Source organism: Camelus bactrianus, chromosome 3 (assembly GCF_048773025.1).
Source record: "Camelus bactrianus isolate YW-2024 breed Bactrian camel chromosome 3, ASM4877302v1, whole genome shotgun sequence".
Lineage (NCBI taxonomy): Eukaryota > Metazoa > Chordata > Mammalia > Artiodactyla > Camelidae > Camelus > Camelus bactrianus.
In genome coordinates, this window is record NC_133541.1 from 14,593,336 (window position 1) to 14,616,174 (window position 22,839).

The window sequence follows — 22,839 nt, forward strand, 5'->3', positions numbered from 1 at the left end:
CACAGAACAGTCCATCCAGGAAGATGAAGGGGGAAGAATTTATTCATCAACTCCTGTCTCCCTTGCCCTTCTTCATTTTGTATTTGAAGTCCTCAAGACTGTATACATGGTTTCACATCTAAAATTTCACAGGGAAACCCTTGGGCAGGAAATGAGTCACATGTGGTGATGCTGGCATGAGGTAATACACTGTTGGGCTATATTAACACGAGGTTAGTCAGAACCCACACAGACAGGGTCACTTCTGTTGTGGCCTGGTGGAGATGGTTGTGGTCAATGTCCCCAGAGACAGCTGAGGCTGAGAAGAATCTGCAGACTCTATATGGGCACCTCGAGGTCAACAAGGGTGAGACAATCACAGTGTGGCAGAGATGGGTAGGCGCGTATTGCCATCATGGGCTAAGTGGGTATGATTTCCCAACAGAATGTGAGAGGCATTATAATTAGACCTCTGAGATTTGTATAACCTGCTGGGCTCTTTCACGTAGGCTATCTGATGGCAAGGTATCTGGGAGCGATACTGATGGTCAGCTCAAGATCCTCTTTCTTCAGTTGTTTTATTTTTGGGGGGTAGGGGGATGGAGGTGATTAGGTTTTTATTTATTAACTTTTTTTTTAATGGGGGTACTGGGAATTGAACCCAGGACCTCATGCACGCTAAGCATGTGCTCTACCACTGAGCTATACCCTCCTTCCTTCAGTTTTATTTTTTTTTTAATTGAAGTATCGTCAGTTTACAATGTTGTGTCAATTTCTGGTGTACAGCATAATGCTTCAGTCATGCATATACATATGTATATTCATTTTTATATTCTTTTTTATTATAGGTTACTACAAGATATTGAATATAGTTCCCTGTGCTATACAGTATAAACTTTTTATTTATATATTTTATATATATTAGTTAGTATCTGCAAATCTCAAGCTCCCAATTTATCCCTTCCTATGCCCTTTCCCCTCTGGTAACCATAAATTTGTTTTCTATGTCTGTGAGTCTGTTTCTGTTTTTTAAATAAGTTAAGGTGTATTTCCTTTTTTTTTAGATTCCACATATAAGTGATATCATATGTTTTTTTTCTTTCTCTTTCAGGCTTACTTCACTTAGAATGACATTCTCCAGATCCATCCATGTTGATGCAAATGACATTATTTTATTATCTTTTATGGCTAAGTAGTATTCCGTTATATAAATATACCACAGCTTCTTTATCCAGTCATCTGTCGATGGACATTTAGGCTGCTTCCATGTATTGGCTATTGTAAATAGTGCTGCTATGAACATTGGGGTGCATGGTCTTTTTGAATTAAAGTTCCCACTGGATATATGCCCAGGAGTGGGATTGCTGGATCATATAGTGAATCTATTTTTAGTTTTTTGAGGAATCTCTATATTGTTTTCCATAACAGCTGCATCAGACTGCATTCCCACCAGCAGTGTAAGAGGATTCCCTTTTTTCCACACCCTCTCCAGCATTTATCTATCATTCATGGACTTTTGAATGATGGCCATTCTGACTAGCGTGAGGTGATACCTTATTGTAGTTTTAACATTCATTTCTCTGATAATTAGCGATATTGAGAATTTTTTCCATGTGCCTATTGGCCATTTGTATGTCTTCATTGGAGAATTCCTTGTTTAGGTCTTCTGCTCACTTTTGGATTGGGTTTTTTTTTTTTTTTTTGGTTGTTGTTATTAAGTTTATATATTCTAGAAATTAAGCTGTTTTCAGCCTCATCTTTTGCAAATATTTTCTCCCATTCCATACGTAGGTTGCCGTTTTGTTTTGCTTATGGTTTTCTTTGCTGTGCAAAAGCTTGTAAGTGTAATTAGGCCCCATTTGCTTATTTTTGATTTTATTTCTATTGCTTGGGTAGACTGCCCTGGGAGAACATTGCTGAGATTTATGTCGGATAATGTTTTGCCTACGTTTTTTCCTAAGAGGTTTATACGGTCTTGTCTTATGTTTAAGTATTTAACTTAGCATTAACTTAAACATTTTGAGTTTATTTTTGTGTATGGTGTGAGGGAGTGTTCTAGCTTCATTGATCTACATGCTGCTGTCCAGTTTTCCCAACACCATTTGCTGAAGAGACTGTCTATACTCCATTGTATATTCTTGCCTCCTTTGTCAAAGATTAATTGACCACCATCAGTTGTTTTAATATAAGCATCCCAACTCCCATGAATAGAGATCGGGCTTGAGTAAGCATAATGGACGTTATATGGCCCTTCTCCCAATATGATAAATCCTCAGTATGTTCAGAGACACAGAATGTTCTGAAGGGAGAAAACAATTGTGTTTCCTTAGGGAAGAGCCTTATAACATGACAAAAATATTCTGGAAACCTTTCTTTAATCTTCCCCATATGGTTTTTGTTCATTTGCATAGATGATGGATAGTGTAAATGGAAAACATCCAAGCTTTTCAGGAGTGATTGGTGTTGGCTCTTAAGTAACACAAATGTCTCAGGACTCAGAACATCAGAAGATCAATGTAGCTTTGACTGGAGTCCAAACTGCAAGAAGCTAACTGGGACCCTACCCATATCCTAAGCATACCAGGTTCATAAGGTACCTTTGGAGGTAGATGTCCTTCACACCAAGAAGAATCTTCACAATGATCAACATTTAAATTACTCTCTTTAAATTCACTAATCTCTCTTCTCTAATCTGTTATCTCATCTAGAAACTTGTGCCACATGAACCTTCATCATCACTGATGAACCCAACCACCTGCCTTCCCTGGGTTTGCATCTGTGAAGCAGAGCACTTCTTAGAGAAAACACACCCACAAAAACACACAAATCAGACTGATGCCAATATAAATTCAAGTTTCTAATACTCTATCTCGTTAGACAGTTTGCTTTCATGCCACTCACAGCAACAACTTGAAATCTTTTCTGGTCTTCTAACGCTCCAATAGCCCATGCTTATTTGCACTTTCTGCAAAGAGAAGCTTGCCTCCTTCTTGAAAGACTAAATAAAGGTCATCAGATGGGAATGTCCTCAATTTTCTACCAAAAATATGAAAGTCAGAGTGCGTCTACAGTCACACTCCTCTTTTCCTTTCATATTGCAATACAGGAGGTGTCCTTTCATGCTTCAAAAGCTGGTGTTTCCCTGTAGGCCCTGGATTCTAATTCTCATAGGGTTCTCTCTCTTTCATATGTTCTTCATTTTTTTTTTCCTTTCAGGCCTTGTTTGAGTCTCTCCTGGCATAGGGATATTTGTCTGGACTCAGCGCCCTCATGCTGTGTTATCCCTGCACCCCGCCTCCTTCTCTTCATCGCTACAAATTGGGGCTCCTTCTCTCCGTCACTATGTGGAGGAAAGAGCCAGAGGATTTTATTATCTTGCAAGAGAAATTTAGTGGGCACAATGTTCAGCAGGTGGGGAGAATGTGAAAAAGAGCATGAGAGCCAAGAGATGCATTTGTTTTAGGTCAAGAGAGCACAGTGAGTTACAGGGGTGAGATTGGTAGGACAGTGTTTCCTAATGAGAAAATTCAACTTCACTCAGGTTCAAATACATATTCCTAGTTTTCACCCCATGGCTAATCCTGAGAACTAGAATTTTGAATTTTTAACAAGTGCTGTGGATGATTTTTACGATGAGGCAAATATGAGAAGTGTAGCTTTAGAGGGTATGTGTGTGTGTGTGTTTCTGTGTATGGGTGCTGGTATTGCATACCAGCTGTTAAACAGATATGAGGAGCTTGGAGAATCTGAGTTCTAAGAGTTTCTTGAAGCTCCATGGATCCTTGGGCCACACAGAATCATCTGTGGCTTGGGCAGTCGATGATTTTCCATTGAGATGTGGTCCCTCAGATGTTCCTTTTGCTCCTCAGCTGGCATCGGTGGTTGGTACAGCAGAAATGGGCACAATGAGGCAAGTGAGTCTCAATTTCTAATTGTGCTGTGACAATACTTTAGAAGCCTGAAGCCTTAAAAGCTTGCAGGAATGACAATCCAGCAGTGGTGTTCACAGGGAGCATCTGGGGGACATTCTTGGCTCACCTGAGTATAAGGCTTTTATCATGTTAAACCAAAACATTGTTAAAAGGCTAAACGAGGGCCAAGATGAGGAACAGAGCCAAGAAATACTTGAGAAGATCTTGTGATTGATTATAAGAGAGAGGCAGAGATATACAAGAATTTTCTGCCTTGGAAGACTAGGTAACTGGTAGCATCGTTGACGGAGACAGAAAATGCAGGACAAAGAACACGTTTGCCAAAGTAAGAGGGGCCAATTTTGAGTACCCTGGCCTTGAAATGTCTTTGTTACATTTGTTACACTCACATAAAGATGTTTAATGTTATATGTTTCTGGAACTCAATAGAAAGTTATAGCAAATGTTTTAGATTCCATAGCCTGATGGATAATTTTATGTATCAATTTGACTGAGTGGTGGTACCTAGCTACTTGGTCAAATATTATTCTTAATTTTTCTGTAAATGTGTTTTTTTTTTTTTAATGAAATTCACATTTAAATTGGTGGACTTTTAGTAAAGCAGATTGCCCCCCATAACATGGGTAGACTTCAGCCAATCGGTAAAGGCCTGAATAGAATAAAAATTTGGCCTTCCCCCAGCAAGACAGAATTCTGCCAGCAGACTACCTTTGGGCCTAGACTGCATCTTTTTCCAGGGTCTCAAGCCTGCAGTCCTACCCTGACTCTGCAGATTTTTGAACTTGAACATCCACAATTGGGTTAGCCTGTTCCTTAAAGTAAGTCAATCTCCTCTCTCTCTCTCTCTCTTTCTCTCCCTCTCCATATATATAGCTATATGGCATCCTGTTAGTTCTGTTTCTCTGAAGAACCCTGAGTAATAGCATAGTAGTTAGCATTCAGGAATTATTAAGTAAAGGTCTTAAGATAGAAGAGATTGACTTGAGAAAAAGAGTGATCTAAGAACAGTGGGCTGAGAATAGAATTGTGGATGCACTAGTAAGGTTTAAATGGTGAACAGTATAAGAGTAAGACATGAAGAAGCCTGAAAAGAATTGATCAGGGTGACACGAAGAGTCACAGGAAAAAACTGAACAATTTAATAAAATGTAGAGTGTTAGGACAAAGGGAATTGTGTACAGTATTAAACACAGCAGATAGGATTGAAATGTGGTCTTATGACTTGGAAATTAGAAAGTCCTTGGTTACCTTAGCAAAAGTAGCTCTGCCAAGCAGAACCTTGTTTTCAGGCTGGAAAGGAATTAACTGAGAAGTGAGAAAGCAAAGACTTATCTTGGAAGATTTGAAATGAAAAGAAAAGGAGCAAGATTATTAGCTAAAGAGAAACTTAGGTCCAAGAGAAAAGTATCTATAATTTGTTTTTGTTTTTGTTTTTGTTTTGTCTTAAATACATCAGCCACCAGCAGCACATTTTCAAGTTGGAGGATTATCTTCAAAGAGGGAGAATGAGTGATCATAAAGGAAGGATGCCAGCTCCTTGAGGAGATGACACAGGTGGGATTAAGGTGATCTTGAATGTGAGCAAACACATAGTCACTTTGGAAATTGGAAGAAAGCCTGGAAGTATAGGTCAGATATAAGGATGTAGGCACAGGAGGGAAACTGATGAAGTCATAGAAATAGATCTTCAAAAATTTTAAATTACAACCCCATGAATGGACCTTGAGCAAATTATGCTAAGTGAAATAAGAGAAAGACAAATGCTATATGATCTCATTTATACATGGAATCTAAAACAACCACCACCGAATTCATAGATACAAGAGAACATATTGGTAGTTGCCGGAAGCAGGGGTGGGGGATGGCAGAAATGAGTAAAGGGGGTCAAAAGATACAGAATTTCAGTTATATAATGATAAAATATAAAATAATAAAATATGTTGATTATAGTTAATAATACTGTATTGCATATTTGACAGTTGTTAAGTGAGTAGATCTTAAAAAAATTTGTAACTATGTATAGTGAGTGATGTTTGACAGACATTAACTAACATAAAGGTGTGATCATTTCAGAATGTGTTGAACTATCAAATCATTATGTTGTACATCTGAAACTAACACAGTGTTATATGTCAATTATACCTCAATAAAAATAATTGAATTAAATTAAAAGTAAACAAAATTAAATCGTTGCTTCGTAGAAGGAATAAGTTAAAGACAAGAGAACAATTGATTGTAGTAGGGGGTCAAATTACAAAAAACAATCTGTATTAACCAAAATTCTTGGGTTGTACCTTTTTCTGTAGAGTATTCAGAAGTCTAAATTTAAGAATAGAGTCAGTGCTGTAATGTTTATCCTTTGTTGTAACATAAGGAAACACCTGCAAGTTAGATGAGATTCCTTGTGAGGAGAAATTAAAGAAATCTTCAGTGGTTTCTTGGCTGAGTGGAGAATGAGGTAATGGCAGAAGGGAGCTTGTAGAAGGGATTAAAAAATTTTAATTTAAAAAAATTAAAAAATTTAAAAAATCATTCCCTTTACTTTTAAATCCAGCCTATGTTCTTAAGGCAGACATTTTACCTTCTATGGCTTGAAGAGTTATCCAAAAATCCGCTACTGGTACTTGCTAATTGACTCCGAGAATTATTCCAGGTGGCTACAGCCCTCACCATCTGCTTTGAACCCTCTCTCCAGTCTGGTCTCCTGGATTTCTCTGCCATTGGCATCATTACTTGGAAGCTTTCTCTCTGCCTGGCCCTAACAGATTGATTACCTATTTGGACAGTCTTCTGTTCTTTGGACAGTCGCCCCAACATGTGCTGCTTCTCAATTTACCCTGATGACAACTGTGACCAACAGTGAGTGGGGGCCCACCTTTCAGCATAAGCTCCCAGGACACTAACTGTGCTTGCTGGAAGTGGAGGGCCAGGAGTGTTGAAAGTTGATGGTCTGGTTTTATGTTAAGCAAAATTTTTTTGGTCTATATTTCTCATGAAAACTGAGACATGATTAACACGTTGGTTATATTTTATAATATCCAGGATTATATAAGGATAAAGTGTGAATGCTAGATGGATATACATATTAAACATTGATAATGCTTGATAATGAGCATAGCTATTTGGCTATATGAAAATGTAGCTCTTTCCAGAAGATTAACTTGCTGGGGTTAAATTTCCCATATTTTACATAGAATTAGGCTATTATCCTAAGTATTGAATAGTCATTGTGCCTACTGTAATAAAGGAGCATGCCTGGGTAGGTTATCATTATTTTGGGGATCTATTGGTTTGGGGGTAAATTTGAAAGTAGGAAACAATTAAGCTTTGGCAGATGGAGTTTCATAGAGGGGTCAGTTGCAGACTTGATTCTGCCTATTTTTCAGACAAAGATAATTGATTTATTTTACCATATCTTCCATCCAATACATAAGTTCCAATGAACGTGTTCGTGGTTTACATTACTGTGTAACGAATATTAGGGATAGCATTCTTAATTTTTCACAGGTGTCTGAATAAGCCTGATTTTATGAGGGAAATAGCACAGCACTTGGAGTCAGAAGCATCTGGGATTTATTACTTCCTCTGTCAATAATTCATGTTGCCACCTGGAGACAGTATGTCGTTTTCAGGTCTCTAGTTTTTATATCTGTAAATCTCTAGTTTCTACATCTGTAAAGTCTACTGCTTTCATTTTTAAAGTAGATGTAGTCGTTTGCATTAAGATATAGCCTGAAGTTATAAAGTTGACTATTTCAGTTTCACACTAATGTGAAATATACGTAAAATTTATGTAGTGATTCTTCTGTAACTTTTTTTCAGTGATATTTAAGCAAAGAGAAACTTTTGATAGAGTAGTTACAAGCATGCCGACACCTCTATTTTAAAGTATTTTCTGGCTTTTGTTTTACATGTAAAAGTGATAAATATTCATTATGTTACCAGCATGTAGTAGAAGCAAATGGCAGATGCAAACTCCAGTGCTATCATCATTATAGAAAAAACGAGAGTTGAACGTTTGAGCAATTCTCAAACTGTATTCATTCAAATTCTATTCAGATGTGGCCAGGGCTTCATAATCAAGAAATTATCTTTCATTAAGTCACCATTGTTGTTATAATCTGTTTTAAGACAAATTAATTTATAACCTATTTATTTTCATTTTATCAATATCACCAGAGGAATGACACCCGCAGAGTCACTCAACTGTTGCAAAAGCATTTTGTTCCGTTAAATGTTTGCATGTTTATTTTTGGAAATATACTTTAATATGAAATGGAATAACACAATTTCCTTTTCAGATTGCTTTATCCAAGATAAAAGTTTTCTAAGAAAACACTGGTCATTACTATGTTCATCCCAGTAGCAGGTGACGTTCATTTAGGTACTCTGATATTTCTGACTTCCTGCTAGGCTGAAGATACACTCTCTATTTTAAATCATCACACAAATGTCTTTGGTTGCAAAAGAACAAGTGTGACTTAGAACTTTTCTTTTCTTTTTTTAACATTTTTTATTGATTTATTATCATTTTACAATGTTGTGTCAAATTCCAGTGTAGAGCACAATTTTTCAGTTATACAAGAACATATATATATATTCATTGTCACATTTTTTTCTCTGTGAACTGCCATAAGGTCTTGTATATATTTCCCTGTGCTATACAGTATAATTTTGTTTATCTATTCTACAATTTTGAAATCCCAGTCTATCCCTTCCCACCCCCGCCCCCTTGGCAACCACAAGTTTGTATTCTATGTCTATGAGTCTATCTCTGTTTTGTATTTATGCTTTTTTTTTTTTTTTTTTTTTAGATTCCACCTATGAGCGATCTCATGTGGTATTTTTCTTTCTCTTTCTGGCTTATCTCACTTAGAATGACATTCTCCAGGAGCATCCATGTTGCTGCAAATGGCATTATGTTGTCAGTTTTCATGGCTGAGTAGTATTCCATTGTATAAATATACCACATTTTCTTTATCCAGTCATCCGTTAATGGACATTTAGGCTGTTTCCAAGTCTTGGCTATTGTAAATAGTGCTGCTATGAACATTGGGGTGCAGGTGTCATTTTGAAGTAGGGTTCCTTCTGGATATATGCCCAGGAGTGGGATTCCTGGGTCATATGGAACTTTTCAATATTATTTGACTATGGAAAGCAAACTAACTTTTCTAGAAAAATGTCAGTGTACTAATCAATTTCTTCATAATAATTAAAGAATAGGTAATCATTCAAGGAAGTTTACTGCACTCATAACAACAGTGGTCAAGAAATCCTCCAACTTGAAGGAAAAACTTTCTACAAAGTGTATAAAATTCAGCACACACCATGTGATTCTGGTATGTGAGTCATCTTCCTTTAACTAGGCAACATATTATATATTTTTTTTCTAGTTGCATCATTAGTAGAACTAAGTAGAATTAACCAACTAACTAATCAACTAACTAACTAAGTAGAACTAAGTTTCCCCCTATGATTCTGTAAGAAATCTCTGACATACAAGGGACACAAAAGTAACAGGAGTGGTGCACAAAATGATAAATTTTCTATGACCATTATCAAAAAATACAACAACTAACTTTAACCTCAACACCAATAGATTTATGAAGATGAGTGCCTATTGTAAGAGTATTAACTTTGGTATCTCCTACTCTATGAGATAGCTTGTCTGTCACAAGTTCCAGACTAGAGCTGATAATTAGGTGAAGGAAAATATAATGTTTGTTTTTTGCATTTGACCTCAATACTTAAAAAAATTCTTTAATGCATAAGAATCACTTATTTTTCAGTCTATCGTATGTAGCTTCCTGTTCTTGACACACAAATAGACATCTTTTTAGAGTACTTTGTATTCTTTGTGAATAAGATATAGAAATGTTAACTTTTTTCTCTTCAGCATTTTCTCTTTATTTCCTTCAGTTACTTACATTGGAAGATATCATATGCCTTAAGGAATCTATTAAAGAAAACACATGGAAGATTTTGAGTTCTGAAGTCTAGGGCTTCATAGGCATTAAGATACAGTGGAAACATGATAAATCTTAATGTCTAAATAAAGATTTCTCAGATTGGTAGAAGAAAAGTAAAAAGAGTCAAAAGAGAAGTGAGGATATCTAAAAAGTTGATGGGTTGCTATTCCCTGAATACAAGTTCATGGATCTAGATTTAATGGGCAAAGATGCTAGAAATACACAGCATTAGTTTGTGGTAGCTGTGTGTGTAAAGACCTAAGTTAGGATCCCTGAGGATAGTCAGTTAGGCAGACAGATCTCAGAATAGAAATGGCTGCAAGATGTTCCTGAATAGTCTTGAAGAGTTTTTTAGAGCCCAGTATAAATAGTGAGCAGAGAGATAAACTCCTATGTGCCAGAGAAGGACACAGAAAGAGAAAAGGAGTTGTTCTCAACCTAGACACCTTAAGAAAAAAAATGAGCAACCAAGAGTGACCTCTATGGGCAGGTGAACTGGGGGAGGAGGGTGCATTGTAATAGTCTCAGCAGATATCATCAGAGAAAGATGGTGGTACAAATGAGAAATGTCACATCCATACTTCAAATATATATATATACACACATACCAAGATTATTATTTTATTCCACTCAGGAGTTTGAAATAAGAATCAAGGTGAGCTGTAATAATAATAATATTTATTTCATATTGTACTGATTACAGAGAACATGTTTCTTCCATATTTCAGAGCATCCTTGTATGGCTAAGATTGATGAAAAGCAATAGATAGGACCCAGAATAGCTAAACCATTATGAAAAATAAGAAGAAATTTAGGAGACTTATGCTCCTTAGTATCAAAATGACAAAGCTCTAATAATCAAAACAGTGTTATATTGGCAAAAGAACTGAAATATAGATCAATGAAATAGAAGTGAGATTCCAGGAAAAAACCTTTACATTTTTGGTTAAGTGACTTTTAACAAGTGTTCCAAGGTAATTCAATGAGAGAAAGATAGAATGTTACTGAGATAACTAAACAATTTAGATGCAAAAGAATAAAGTTGGAGTCCTTCCTCACGTATTCATAAGTTAATTCAAAATGGATCATAGACCTAAGTGTAAGAGCTAAACTCTAAAACTCTTAGGAAAAAATCTCTAAGAAGAACAATTCCTTTTTGAAGGAGTAAATCTTCATGCTTTTGGTTGGGTAAGAGTTGTTGTGGTTATTGTTTGTTTGTTTGCTTGCTTTTTAGCTATGAAACCAAAAGCATAAGCAATAGAAGAAAAAATAGATTAACTGAACTTTATTAAAATTTAAAAGTTTGTAGTTAAAAAGATATCATTCAGAAATTGAAAAGATAAATCATGGAATAGGAGAAAACATTTGCAAATCATTTATCAGTTAAGAAATATTTATACAGAATATATGTAGAACTCTTATAATTCAACCACAAAAAGACAAACAACCCGATTTAAAAATGGGCAAAGAGTTTGAATATACCTTTTGTCACAGAAGATATAGAACTGGCCAACACACACATGGAAAGATGCTCAACATCATTAGTCACTAGGGAAACGCAAATTAAAGCCACAATGTGATATCATTTCACATCTTCTAGGATGGCTAAAATTAAAAAAGACAGAAAAATTACAAATGTTGGCGAGAATGTGGAGAAATTTGAATCCTCATACGTTGCTGATGACATTTTGAAATGGTGCAGCCACTTTGGAAAGAATTTGGCAGTTCTCCTAAACCGTTAAAAATAAAGTCACCACATGACCCAGGAATTTCACTCCTAGGTGTGTATCCAAGAGTAATAAAAATGTATGTCCACATAAAAACTTGGACATGGGGGATTATTCATAATGAACAAAAAGTGGAAATGGCTAAAGTATCCATCTACTGATGCAATGGATGAACAAAATATCATATACCCACACAATGGAGTGTTACTCAGCAATAAAAAGGAATGAAGTTGGATGAAAGTTACAACATGGTGAACTTTGAAAAAAAATATACTAAGTGTAAAAAGCTGGTCACATAAGCCCACATATTGTATGATTCCATTTACATGAATAATACAGGCAAATCTTTAGAGACAGAAAGTAGCTCAGTGATGGCCAGGGGCAAGAGGAAGGGAGAAATGTGGAGTTATTACTAACGACTGCTACATTTCTTCTTTGAGGTGATGAAATGTTCTCAAAGTAAATAGTGGTGATGCTTGAACAACTTTGAGAACATAATAAAAAGCTCAGGGCGGGGAGGGTGTAGCTCAAGTGGTAGAGCGCATGCTTAGCATGCATGTGGTCCTGGGTTCATTCCCCAGGACCTCTTCTTAAATAAATAAATAAATAAACCTAATTACTTCCCTCTCCGCCCACAAAAATTAAAAAAATTAAAAAGTAAAAAGCACAGAAGTGTACATTGTAAAAGGTTGCATTTTATGTTTGCAAATTGTATCTCATAAACAATAATAGACTAGAAGGAAAGCAAAGGAATCTTAAATCATTGCCCATGACTCTGGGAGAATTGTTATCAGTGGTGAGGCAGACTCTGAGAATTCATGACTAACTTGAAATTTCCATGTTTACATGATGAGACGAAATTTGAAGTTATTCTATAATCTTCATTCTATACACTATAGAGTTTTGAACATTCTGGGAAAGATGAGTGATTTTCAGAAGTAAGGGAAGATGAATAAAAACTAACAATATTCAACTTTCCCAGTGACAGTTCTGAGAACACATAAACAAGGAGGTCTGTGGGAGGTGATTTTTAAGTTTATATCTTGAAATAAGAATTTCTAAGATAAGTGAATCTTTTCCAGGAGAGAATTAAAAAAACTGATAATTTTCTTGCAAACAAAGTAAAAGCAATCAAATTAGTATGTCCCTTAATATCACTAAGTATAATGGATTGTGAGCAAATACTGCACCCGCCTCCTCATTTTACTCCCACATTCAAAGGGAGTGAGGACCTTAGCTGTAGCCAGCCTTACTTAGCCGTGAAAACTCTGAGCATATGATATATGTCTGTGTCTGCATATGTTGGGGTTGGAATGGAGCTAATGATACCTACAGAATGACATGCTGATATGCCTGTAAGTGTTAATATTTTGGAGAAATGGATTCAGAATACAGTTTCAGAATATAGTACCAGTTACCAAAGATATTTTACACACACACACACACACAGACATCCCCACACATCACTCTTCCCTGGAACTATAAATCTTAGATTCAATTGAATTTTAGATTCAATTAGAGGAAAACGTATTGAGAAAGGAACAGATTGAAATGAAGTTTCTTCTATATGATGGAATTGATGCTTAAAATAGAAATTAATATAAGATATAGAAATTATAAAGATGTATTTGAGTTATAGGTTTATGACTTTTAATTTGTTAAAAAGGGTTTTTTAAGTGAAGCAAACATAAATGACTTCAAGATCTCGATCATGACCATTGGCATCCCAGTGTTGATTGCTGTACTGTCAAGAGTGTAGTTAAATGTTTGTTTTGACAATAACAAGTTTGAGTGTTTGGACTATGGTTTTGTGCTTCTTCTATGCCCATTACACAAGTGGTATTCCATATTTCTTTCTTTTCTTTTCTTTTTTTTTTTTTTTTGTAATGGTGGGTTGGGGTGGGTACAGGAAAAGCAACACACAAAAGGTACAGAGAGAATACAGTTTTGATGTATGTTTGTGGTAAAAAAAAGATTACGTGAATTCACATGAAGAAGGGGACCAATGAAAGTATCACCTGAAGATGCAACAGAATGATGATGTAAATCAACCATGACATCCAGGTCTATGCAAGCAGCTCAGCACTGCCTTGTGTGCCGCAGCATGTGTCTCATTCATGCTGGTCCAAAGGACCAGTGCTTGTGAGAAGTGCTCACTGGAGCATCAGGTTCACAGGCTGTTGATTCAGTTTTGCACCTCTGGGAACTACATGAACCTTGGATTAAGGACCATTGGCTTAAATGAACTCTGAAATCCTTCCTAGATTAAAAACGTTAACTCTGTATTACAAATGGGAGGAGTCCTTATCATTAAATTGACACTCAAATTTTATTTTGCCTGAACCTTGAATCCTTGCTAGATCAATTTTTATTGTGACAAAAATGATGATATTTAGTTTTACAAGCTTCCTTTTTTTCCCTATAAAACTGTTAAGAAAACCATTTCATTTATACTTCAGTTAAAGAAAATCTTTTTCTTTCATTGACTCTTACAAGTACCAATTTGATTGCAATAGTTTTGTCTAATGGCATGGCAATAACAATTTCACTATGGTCTTTTATAAAGCAATGTGGTAACTCAATTTATCAAATCTTCAGATATAAAAATAAGAAAATGTTTTAAAAATGTTTAACATCAGGGATTTTTCAGCTTCAGCTTTCACATGTAAAGAGCTTAGAAGTCATCACTCCATCCTTAAAACAAGAAAAAGAAAAAAAACTAGATAAACTGAAAAGCAATGATTTTCCTCTTGAGTCCATTAAAAAATTGAAATTATAGACTAAGCCTATACCTACAAATCTGGATAGACAAATGCATTCAGAGAAGCAAAGCTGAGATCTGCTTACCTGGAGAAGAAGCTGCTGGAATCACAAACTTGTATGAACATGAAAATGGTAATTTTGACCAATTGCTGAAGCTGATCGTGGACTAACATGAAACAGAGACTCCTAGGTGCTCTCACCCTTTCATGAGCTTTACTTCCTGGAAACCCATCAGGTTCTAACAATAAAGAGTCAAGAGAGAGCACTTTGTGGTGCTGGTAGGAGAAGAGGTCTAATCACTGAGAAATACACATAGAACTTTCTCCATGACAAAAGCCTAATCAGTGAAAAAAGGACTATCAGAGCCATATCCCAGCTAGGGGAAGGGAATTACTCCCACTCCAGTTGCTACTGACTTCCTGCTTCACCTAAGAGAAATACAAACAAACAAACAAACAGCCATGAAGTTAGAGGCTTAAGATTGGGATGCTGTTGGCAAAAAGGAGAGTAGGGGACAAGGGGAAGAGCTACATCACTGAAAAACATTTCTGTTGGTCACAGCCCTGAGACACAGGCCCATGAAGAGACTAAAGTTTAATCCAGAGATCATATAATTCTCTTTTCCTTCCTCCACACATGGTTTACCACCAGCACCTTCTCTGCATCAACAGGGCTACAAAAAACAGCAGTGGACTATAGCTTTAAGGGACTGCAAGATGCAGAATCTTTCTGAGGAGGAATATTTAGGGAAACCCAGAGGAGAGACTAAAACAAGGACACTAGAGGAACTTATAGCCCCTAATCAAAGCTATAGCAAACATCAAACAAATCTCCACTCCTGGCCAGAATAAAGTAAATTCTCACACAGGTTATTTATATCAATTCTTATTACCTGATATAGCATGTCTGGCTTTCAGCAAAAAATTACATGGCGTGCCAAAAGGCAAGAAAACAGTGCAGTCTGAAGAGACAAAGCAAGTGCCAGAATCCAGTGCAGATAAGACACAGGTGTTGGAATTATCAACAGGGAATTTAAAATAACTATGATTAATATGCTAAGGACATTAATGGAAAAAATAAATATGCAAGAATAGGTGGGTATCATAAGCACTAAGATGGATTACTAAGAAAAGGTCAAATGGAAATGATAGAAATGAAAAAAAATACTATAATAGAAATAAAGAATAGCTTTGATGGGTTCATCAGTAGAGTCAACATGGCTGAGAAAAGCATCATTAAGTACGGAGATAGATCAATTTATATTTCCCAACCTGAAACACAAAGAGAAAGATGAATAAAACAAACAAATAAACAAACAAAAAACCAGAGCAGAACATCCAAGAATTATGGAACAATAAAAGCAAATGTAATATAACATGCAATTAGAATGCCAGCAGTGAAAGAAAGGTAAAATAGAACAGAAGAAATATTTAAAGTAGTAATGACCAAAATCTTTCCAAAATTAATGACAAACACAAAACCCCACAGGTTTAGGGAGCCAGAAAAGATGAACCATGATAAATACCAACATCTACACTAACACCTAAACCCCCACAACCACATACACATAGGCATACCACATTTAAACTGAGGAAAATCAAGAGACAAGGAGAAAAATCATCACAGAATCCAGAAAGAAAACTAACCTTATCTATAGAAGAGCAATAACAAGAATTATTTTTGGACAGAAGATTTAATGTCATAAATCATAGAAGCCAGAAGAAAATAAAGTAAATTATTTAAAGTGAGGAAAGAAAAAAAAATACTAACGTAGATTTCTATAGCTAATGAATTTCTCTTTTAAGAGTAAAGGAGAACTAAAGACTTTCTCAGGCAAACACTGAGGAACTTCATTACTAGTAGACCTGCTTTGCAAAAACATGGAAAACTCTTGAGGTAGAAGAAAAATTATATGAGAGAGCAACTTGAATGTACACACAAAATGAACATCAAAGAGGAAATAAAGGAAGGTAAAAGTAAAATCTTTTATTTTTCTTATTCTTTGTTAATAAGCAATACAGCTTTGTTTAAAGCAATGACAGTAACAATTTATTGGATAATTCTAGCATATGGATAGGTGAAATAAGTATAAACAATGTCACGAGAGGTGAGAGAAGATATCAGGAATACTGTGTTAGAAGGTACCTGTACTACAGGTGAAGTAGTGTAGTGTCAGTTGAAGGTGGACTTAGTTAGAAATGTGTAGTAGAAACACTAGGGCAATCATGAAAAATTTTATGAAAAGCAGTATAATTTTATATGCTAAGAAAGGAGATAAAATTGAGTTAAACACAATTCCAATTAAAACCAGAGACAGAAAAAAAAAAGTGTAAGAAGGGAAAAGGCAAGAATAGAAAACAGTTACAAACACAGTATATATTAATCCAACTTTATCAATAATCATTTAACAGATGAATGGCCTAAATGCACAAATTAAGAGACAGAAGCTGTCAGCACAGATATAAAAAAGAAGCATAAACTACATTTTGTATACAAGGAGTCCACTTTAAAAATAAAGGCCAAGTTTGATGAAAAGTAAAGAGATGGGCTAGAAAAATGTATGTCATGCTAACAATAATTAAGAGAAGCTGTAGTAGTTATATTAATTTCAGACAAAGCCAATTTCAGAACAAGAAAGATTACCAGAGATAAAGAAAGGCAATGTATATTGATAAAGGGGTCAATTCTTCAAGAAGCATAATCATCTTAAATGGATATGAACCTAATAACAGAGCATCAAAATAATTCAAGAAAAGAATTTGCCAGCAATTGAACTATGCAAAGACAAGACATTGACGTATAAAGACAACTTTCTTTCTTTCAATAGACTTATTGTAAATATAAACTACTTTACATCATCAATCATTATACATTTACCACTTTAATTTTGGCTACATTGTTTCTAGGCATAAGAATCACATACTCCTACCAATCTGAGAACAGATCAGACTGTTTCATTGCCTAAAATGCTCTCTTTCATAGAAGGTAGATGGCATCAATGAGCAAAAGATAGATTCAAGAAAAATATGAAGCAATTGTAACATGAACTTAAATAGCTGGGCTATATAGTTATTGTTTGACTCTGGTAAAAGAAAAGAATAAATGAGAGTATGGTTACCATTATTTTGTAAATGCACGAAATTATTTTAAAGCATGAAAAATTTGCAATTCAATATAGCATCTCAGGCATAGCTTTATGCCAAGAATGCAAAGAGTATTTATTAATTTAACTTGATGACTAGATCATGTAATTCTAATAAATATATTCTCAGAATGATTAGTTCTCTGAACAAAAAATCCTATTCAGATGATACATGAAATTATAGATGAAGGTACTATAATTTATATCAAAATATTTATATAATCAATATTTATCAGGATCCTACAATAATCAGTTGAGAGAAGTATAACACAAATAAACATGCAAATTGATAAAGAATACGTTATAATGAAAATAGTCTATCAAATTGTCTTAAAGTATTTCAAGTAACACTTTATAACAAGACCAATAGATAAAAAATACATTTGTTTAATGTATCTTCTGGGAACAAACAAGCAAATTTATCTTAGTGTTAAAAATTCACCTACTCTTTGGTCACTCTGATCTCATTATTATTGTGAAATGGAGGAAGAAGGGAAAAAGGAAAAGAACTAGTTAATGGAGATAAGTGTCACTCCTTCACTAGGTCCCTTCTATGGCCATGTGCCTAAGTAAGCACATGTAAATCCACAAGTAAATCCACTTTTAAAGGAATTTCTTTGGTTTCAAGGAACTAGAACAGAGATGACAAAATTGTTACTCTGTATTGAAAGAGTCTCTTGTTATTTACCCAATGTTTTCATTCCCACATTACCAAGCAATGAAGCAGAGTTACAAATTTCTTGACTAGATGAACCTATAAAACTTAGAGTACATTAGTTTTAGGAATGTGATTAAATTATTTTAATAAAGTTTTAGTAACACTAGGACAAAAATCTTTGTATAAATTATATATTTTTCTTATGAGAAGAAATCATAGTATCCATGAATTGTGTTAATTATATTTCTAGTTTTTTTTTCTAATTTTGGAGGGTTTTGGTAAAGGGATATATACTTAGTATTTTGTGGTAACCCATTATGAAAAAGAATATGAAAACAAATATATCAAATATATGTATATATATGTATGACTGAAACATTATGCTGTAAACCAGAAATTGACATATTGTGAACCAATGATACTTCAGTAAAAAAAGTTACCCTAATGCACTTCAAAAGAAAAGATCTCAGTTAAATCCTCTGGACTCTTGGATTTAAACAAAAGCTAAACAGAGTAACTGTTTCACTGTAAACCCAGTAGCCCAATAATAACATAGTGTATAATACCTCCTAGTTTTAAGTTAATTTGATGCTGTTATAATTCCATATCATTCTATATAACTTCAATTGAACAAAAATGGAAATGGGTTATTTAGTGCATTCAGTAGTGACAAGAAATCATGTTTTATTCATTATCCTTGATTAGCTTTATGTGAAGTGTTCAGGCATAGGTCTCAAAACACCTCTTTTAGAAGTGTGGCTAATCTTTTTAGGAGAGGAAAGAAAACAATTTCCGTTTAGGCCATCAATCAATGAAATAGCAGCTTGGTTCCAATTGGAAAGCTGCTACTGCATTGTCAGATAGTAGCAGTTATTAACCAGCCCCTGAACAGCATATGTTATTTCCATTAACTTTCATCTCTCCTGATGAGCAGATAAATGGATAGGAAAAAATGAGTTGACCAGAATAGACAGATCTGAAGATAATGTATTTGCAAGGCATCAAGGTGTAAATGAAATTCCTAACAGCTTCCACTGTGTCTGAACGCAGTTGAGTAAAATTAAGCCAAAGGAACAGACTGGGTATGTGTGATAATAGGGCACAGTACATGTTCATCTTGGATTCAGGAAAGCTAACCACAATAGATAAAGGAAAACATAGATCCTAGCCTCTGGGAGCTCATGGCTATGAAAAAAGAGAAAGAAGGAGTCAACTGAACGTGTAAAGAGTACAGTACGTACAGTGACAAAAGTAAACCCCGGAGGTTCTGAAGTATGTCAGCAAGGAATCTCACCCATAACGTTAGGGCCAGGAAAACTTCTCGAATTGAGTTTCTAAGAATGAATGAGAGTTGGAGGGAAGGGATAAAAGAAGTGTTTGGGATTAACAGGTACACACTACTGCATATAAAATAGATAAACAACAAGGTCCTACTGTGCAGCACAGGGAACTATATTCAATACCTTGTAATAACCTATAATGGAAAAGGATCTGAAAAAGTATGTGTATGTATCTATCTATATGAATCTAGATATATATCTGAATCACTTTGCTGTATACCTGAAACTAACATCGTAAGTCAATTATACTTCAATAAAAAATGAATTCATGAGGTTTAGATGAATGACAAGAAAATCATATTTTATGTAGAACAAAGAGAAGGCCAAAATAAAGATTTGAAAAAGCAAGGCAGGAATGAAAACTAACTATGCTGTTTAACATGGCTGGTGTATCGGGTTTGGATAATTGTGAAGTAAGAAATGAGGTGGGATGTGTAGCGAGAGTTAAGAAGATTGAGTTTTTTAGAGAAGGTTAGAGGAAGGGCAATAGCTAAAGGAGATTCAGAACTGATAGTTATTTTATCAGGGTGAAGCAACCTACATATAGGTTAAGGGGAAGCAATTCAATAGAAAAAGATGAAGTACACAAAGCTTTGCAAAGTTAGTTCTCAAAATGACTAGAGTCCTACCATTTAAGTCTCTGTAAAGAATGTGAAGGGTTATTGAGTCTGTAGCTATGGGAGCAGGAAGTTGAAAAAGCTCTTGGCAAATTTTCTCTTTTATCCTATAACTGTGGTTTCCAACCAGGGACAATTTTGCTTCCCCACTGAATGTGTAGCAATATTTGGAGATGTTTTTGGTTGTCACAACTGATGGGGCTGCTGGTACTGTCATCTAATGGGTGGAGGCTAGGGATGCTGCTAAACTTCTTATAACATACAGCAGAGCTGTCCCCCCCACCCCCAATCAAATATCAATAGAGTTGAAGTTGAGAACCCTGCTTTAGGAAGTAATAGATGATGTTATTTGTGGATTTAGGGGTCGGAGGATTAGGTAGGAACTTCAAGAGGCCAGACTAAATTTGGAATAGGGTTGAGTGGATGACAGTAGTACTTAAAATGACTGAGGTGTGGGTCAAAACTCTAGTGTGTCTCACCTAATGGAAAAAAATTAAACTGAATTACAAAAGAGTAAGGGAGAAGATGAGTATTGAGCATGGCACAGATGGTTTCCCTGTCTTATGTCTTTCAGGATATTAATGATTTGTTTAAAAATCTTTCTTCCCTGCATAGTCCCTGTTTTCTCATGGTTCGTCACCCCTTTGTTAATTTTCTCATCTCCTTTTCATTTTAGAAGGATTGTCTTGGACAATTTGTAATTTTTGGTCTCTTATACTCATTTTAAAAGGCCTTCCTTAGGTTGTTGTTAATTTGTTTTTTATTTATTTTCAATGGTAAAGAGCACCATTCAAGAGTCAACTTCTTTAATCCCCTATGTTAGGTAAAGTATACTTAGTAATTCATTTTACTAGGTAAAATTGAAATGGATTAATGATATTTTTATAGAGGCTGAAGTCAAGTGTAATAATACAGGAATTATATATACAACACACATAATATGTATTATATATATTATACACACGATATGTACACACATACACATATAATATACAGTATAGTATGTATACATGTATATCACGTATGGTATCTATATTATATTATGATTTTTTTCACGAGTATATGTATATCATAAAAATATACGTATGATACATACATTGTTTCAGTAGTAAAGCAAATTTTATTTTATTAGTAGCAAATTCCAAAGACTGGGTTTCATAATCTTTGAGAAAATCATTTATTGTTGTTTGGGCCACCTGATTTTCCCACCTCTTTTCTGACCAATTTTGATCCTTAATAATCTTCTTCCTACCTCGCACCATTGTAAGTACATAATAGGATCACAGTAAAAACTCGTTTATTTACTAACTAAATAGAAAAAGAACCCTCAATTAATCGACTAGAAGGAAATTACATCCTGTGATTGACAATACTGTAGTAATCTATAGGGAAATATGATAGGAAAAGATAGAGAATTAGATCATTAATAGTAATTAAAATAATAGTAAAATATAGTAAAATAATAATAGCTGCATGGAACTAACTATATGTCAATTACTGTTCCAAGTGCTTTACATATGTTAATACATTTAATCCTCCAACAGTTCAGTTTGAAAGTGATGTTATGTGATTTCCATGCTCACTTCATTGGTCGGAAAAAGTCACCTGGTCATGACTGAGTTCAAAAGGGTGGGAATGTTAAGTTCTTCCACTGAGAGGGGGACTGAAAAGAGAGGCATGGAATTAAGATGACTAGAAATGCAGTCTACCACAGCCTTTTCCTCTGCCTGAGGAAATTTGGGCACTATGAGGTTAAAGAACTTGTTCAAGGTTACACAGCTGGTAAGCTATTCGACCAGAATTCAAAAGTTTTGATTGCCAAAGTGTATTACAGTTGTGCTGTGCGCCTCAGTCCTGCCAGAATGTGGTTAAATGCTTTGAGATTCCCTTGGCATTGGGAAAACATAAAGAATTAGGTTTCCCAACAGTATTTGCAGAGAATCGATGTCTGTTAGAATTATGCTACATTAATAATGAAATTCAGCAGTTTGTTTTCTTTCATTTCTCCCTCTTTTTGGCCATGTCACAGTCATAACCTCCATCTTTACACTCACTTCTCATCTGCGTCTTCCTATGAAACCAAATGGGCAGGGTTATTTGGAGGTGGAAGTGGTTAGGAAAAGAATGGCAGTGTTTAATGAAACATAAGACACCGTGAGGTCATGGAAAAACAATGTATAATGTTTCTTAACTTTGCAAATAGATGACAATTTGGTTCCAATCACTGTGGTTTTAGTTCCTGAGATTGTTTTACATTGTTACGCTTTCTAACTAAAGAGTTCAAGTGAATTCTGAAATTATTCATTTCTCTTTAATTACTATGAGATCTCATAATACCATTTAATTAGATAATCTTATACAATGCTTGAGGACAAAATCTTTTATGCATACTTAATACTCAGAATAGCATTTGTGACATTTATATGGTTCTCTCTAGAGAATTTATTGTGTGTAGACATGATATAGATTATTCCTTTTTAATGGAATAAATTTTATATGGATTTAGATAATTCTACCCTCTTCATAAGCATGGATTTATGCTTTAAGTATTAAGTATGTTCTTAAATATCCTTAAAATAATAATGTAGAAAAATAGTTTGTAAACTTAGGATTGCATATTATTTTGTTTGCTAAATGTTCTGGGTGCATAACAATTATAATATCATAAAACATGCCCTTGGCAGAGCCTGGAGTTAACTGTTTAACCATTTT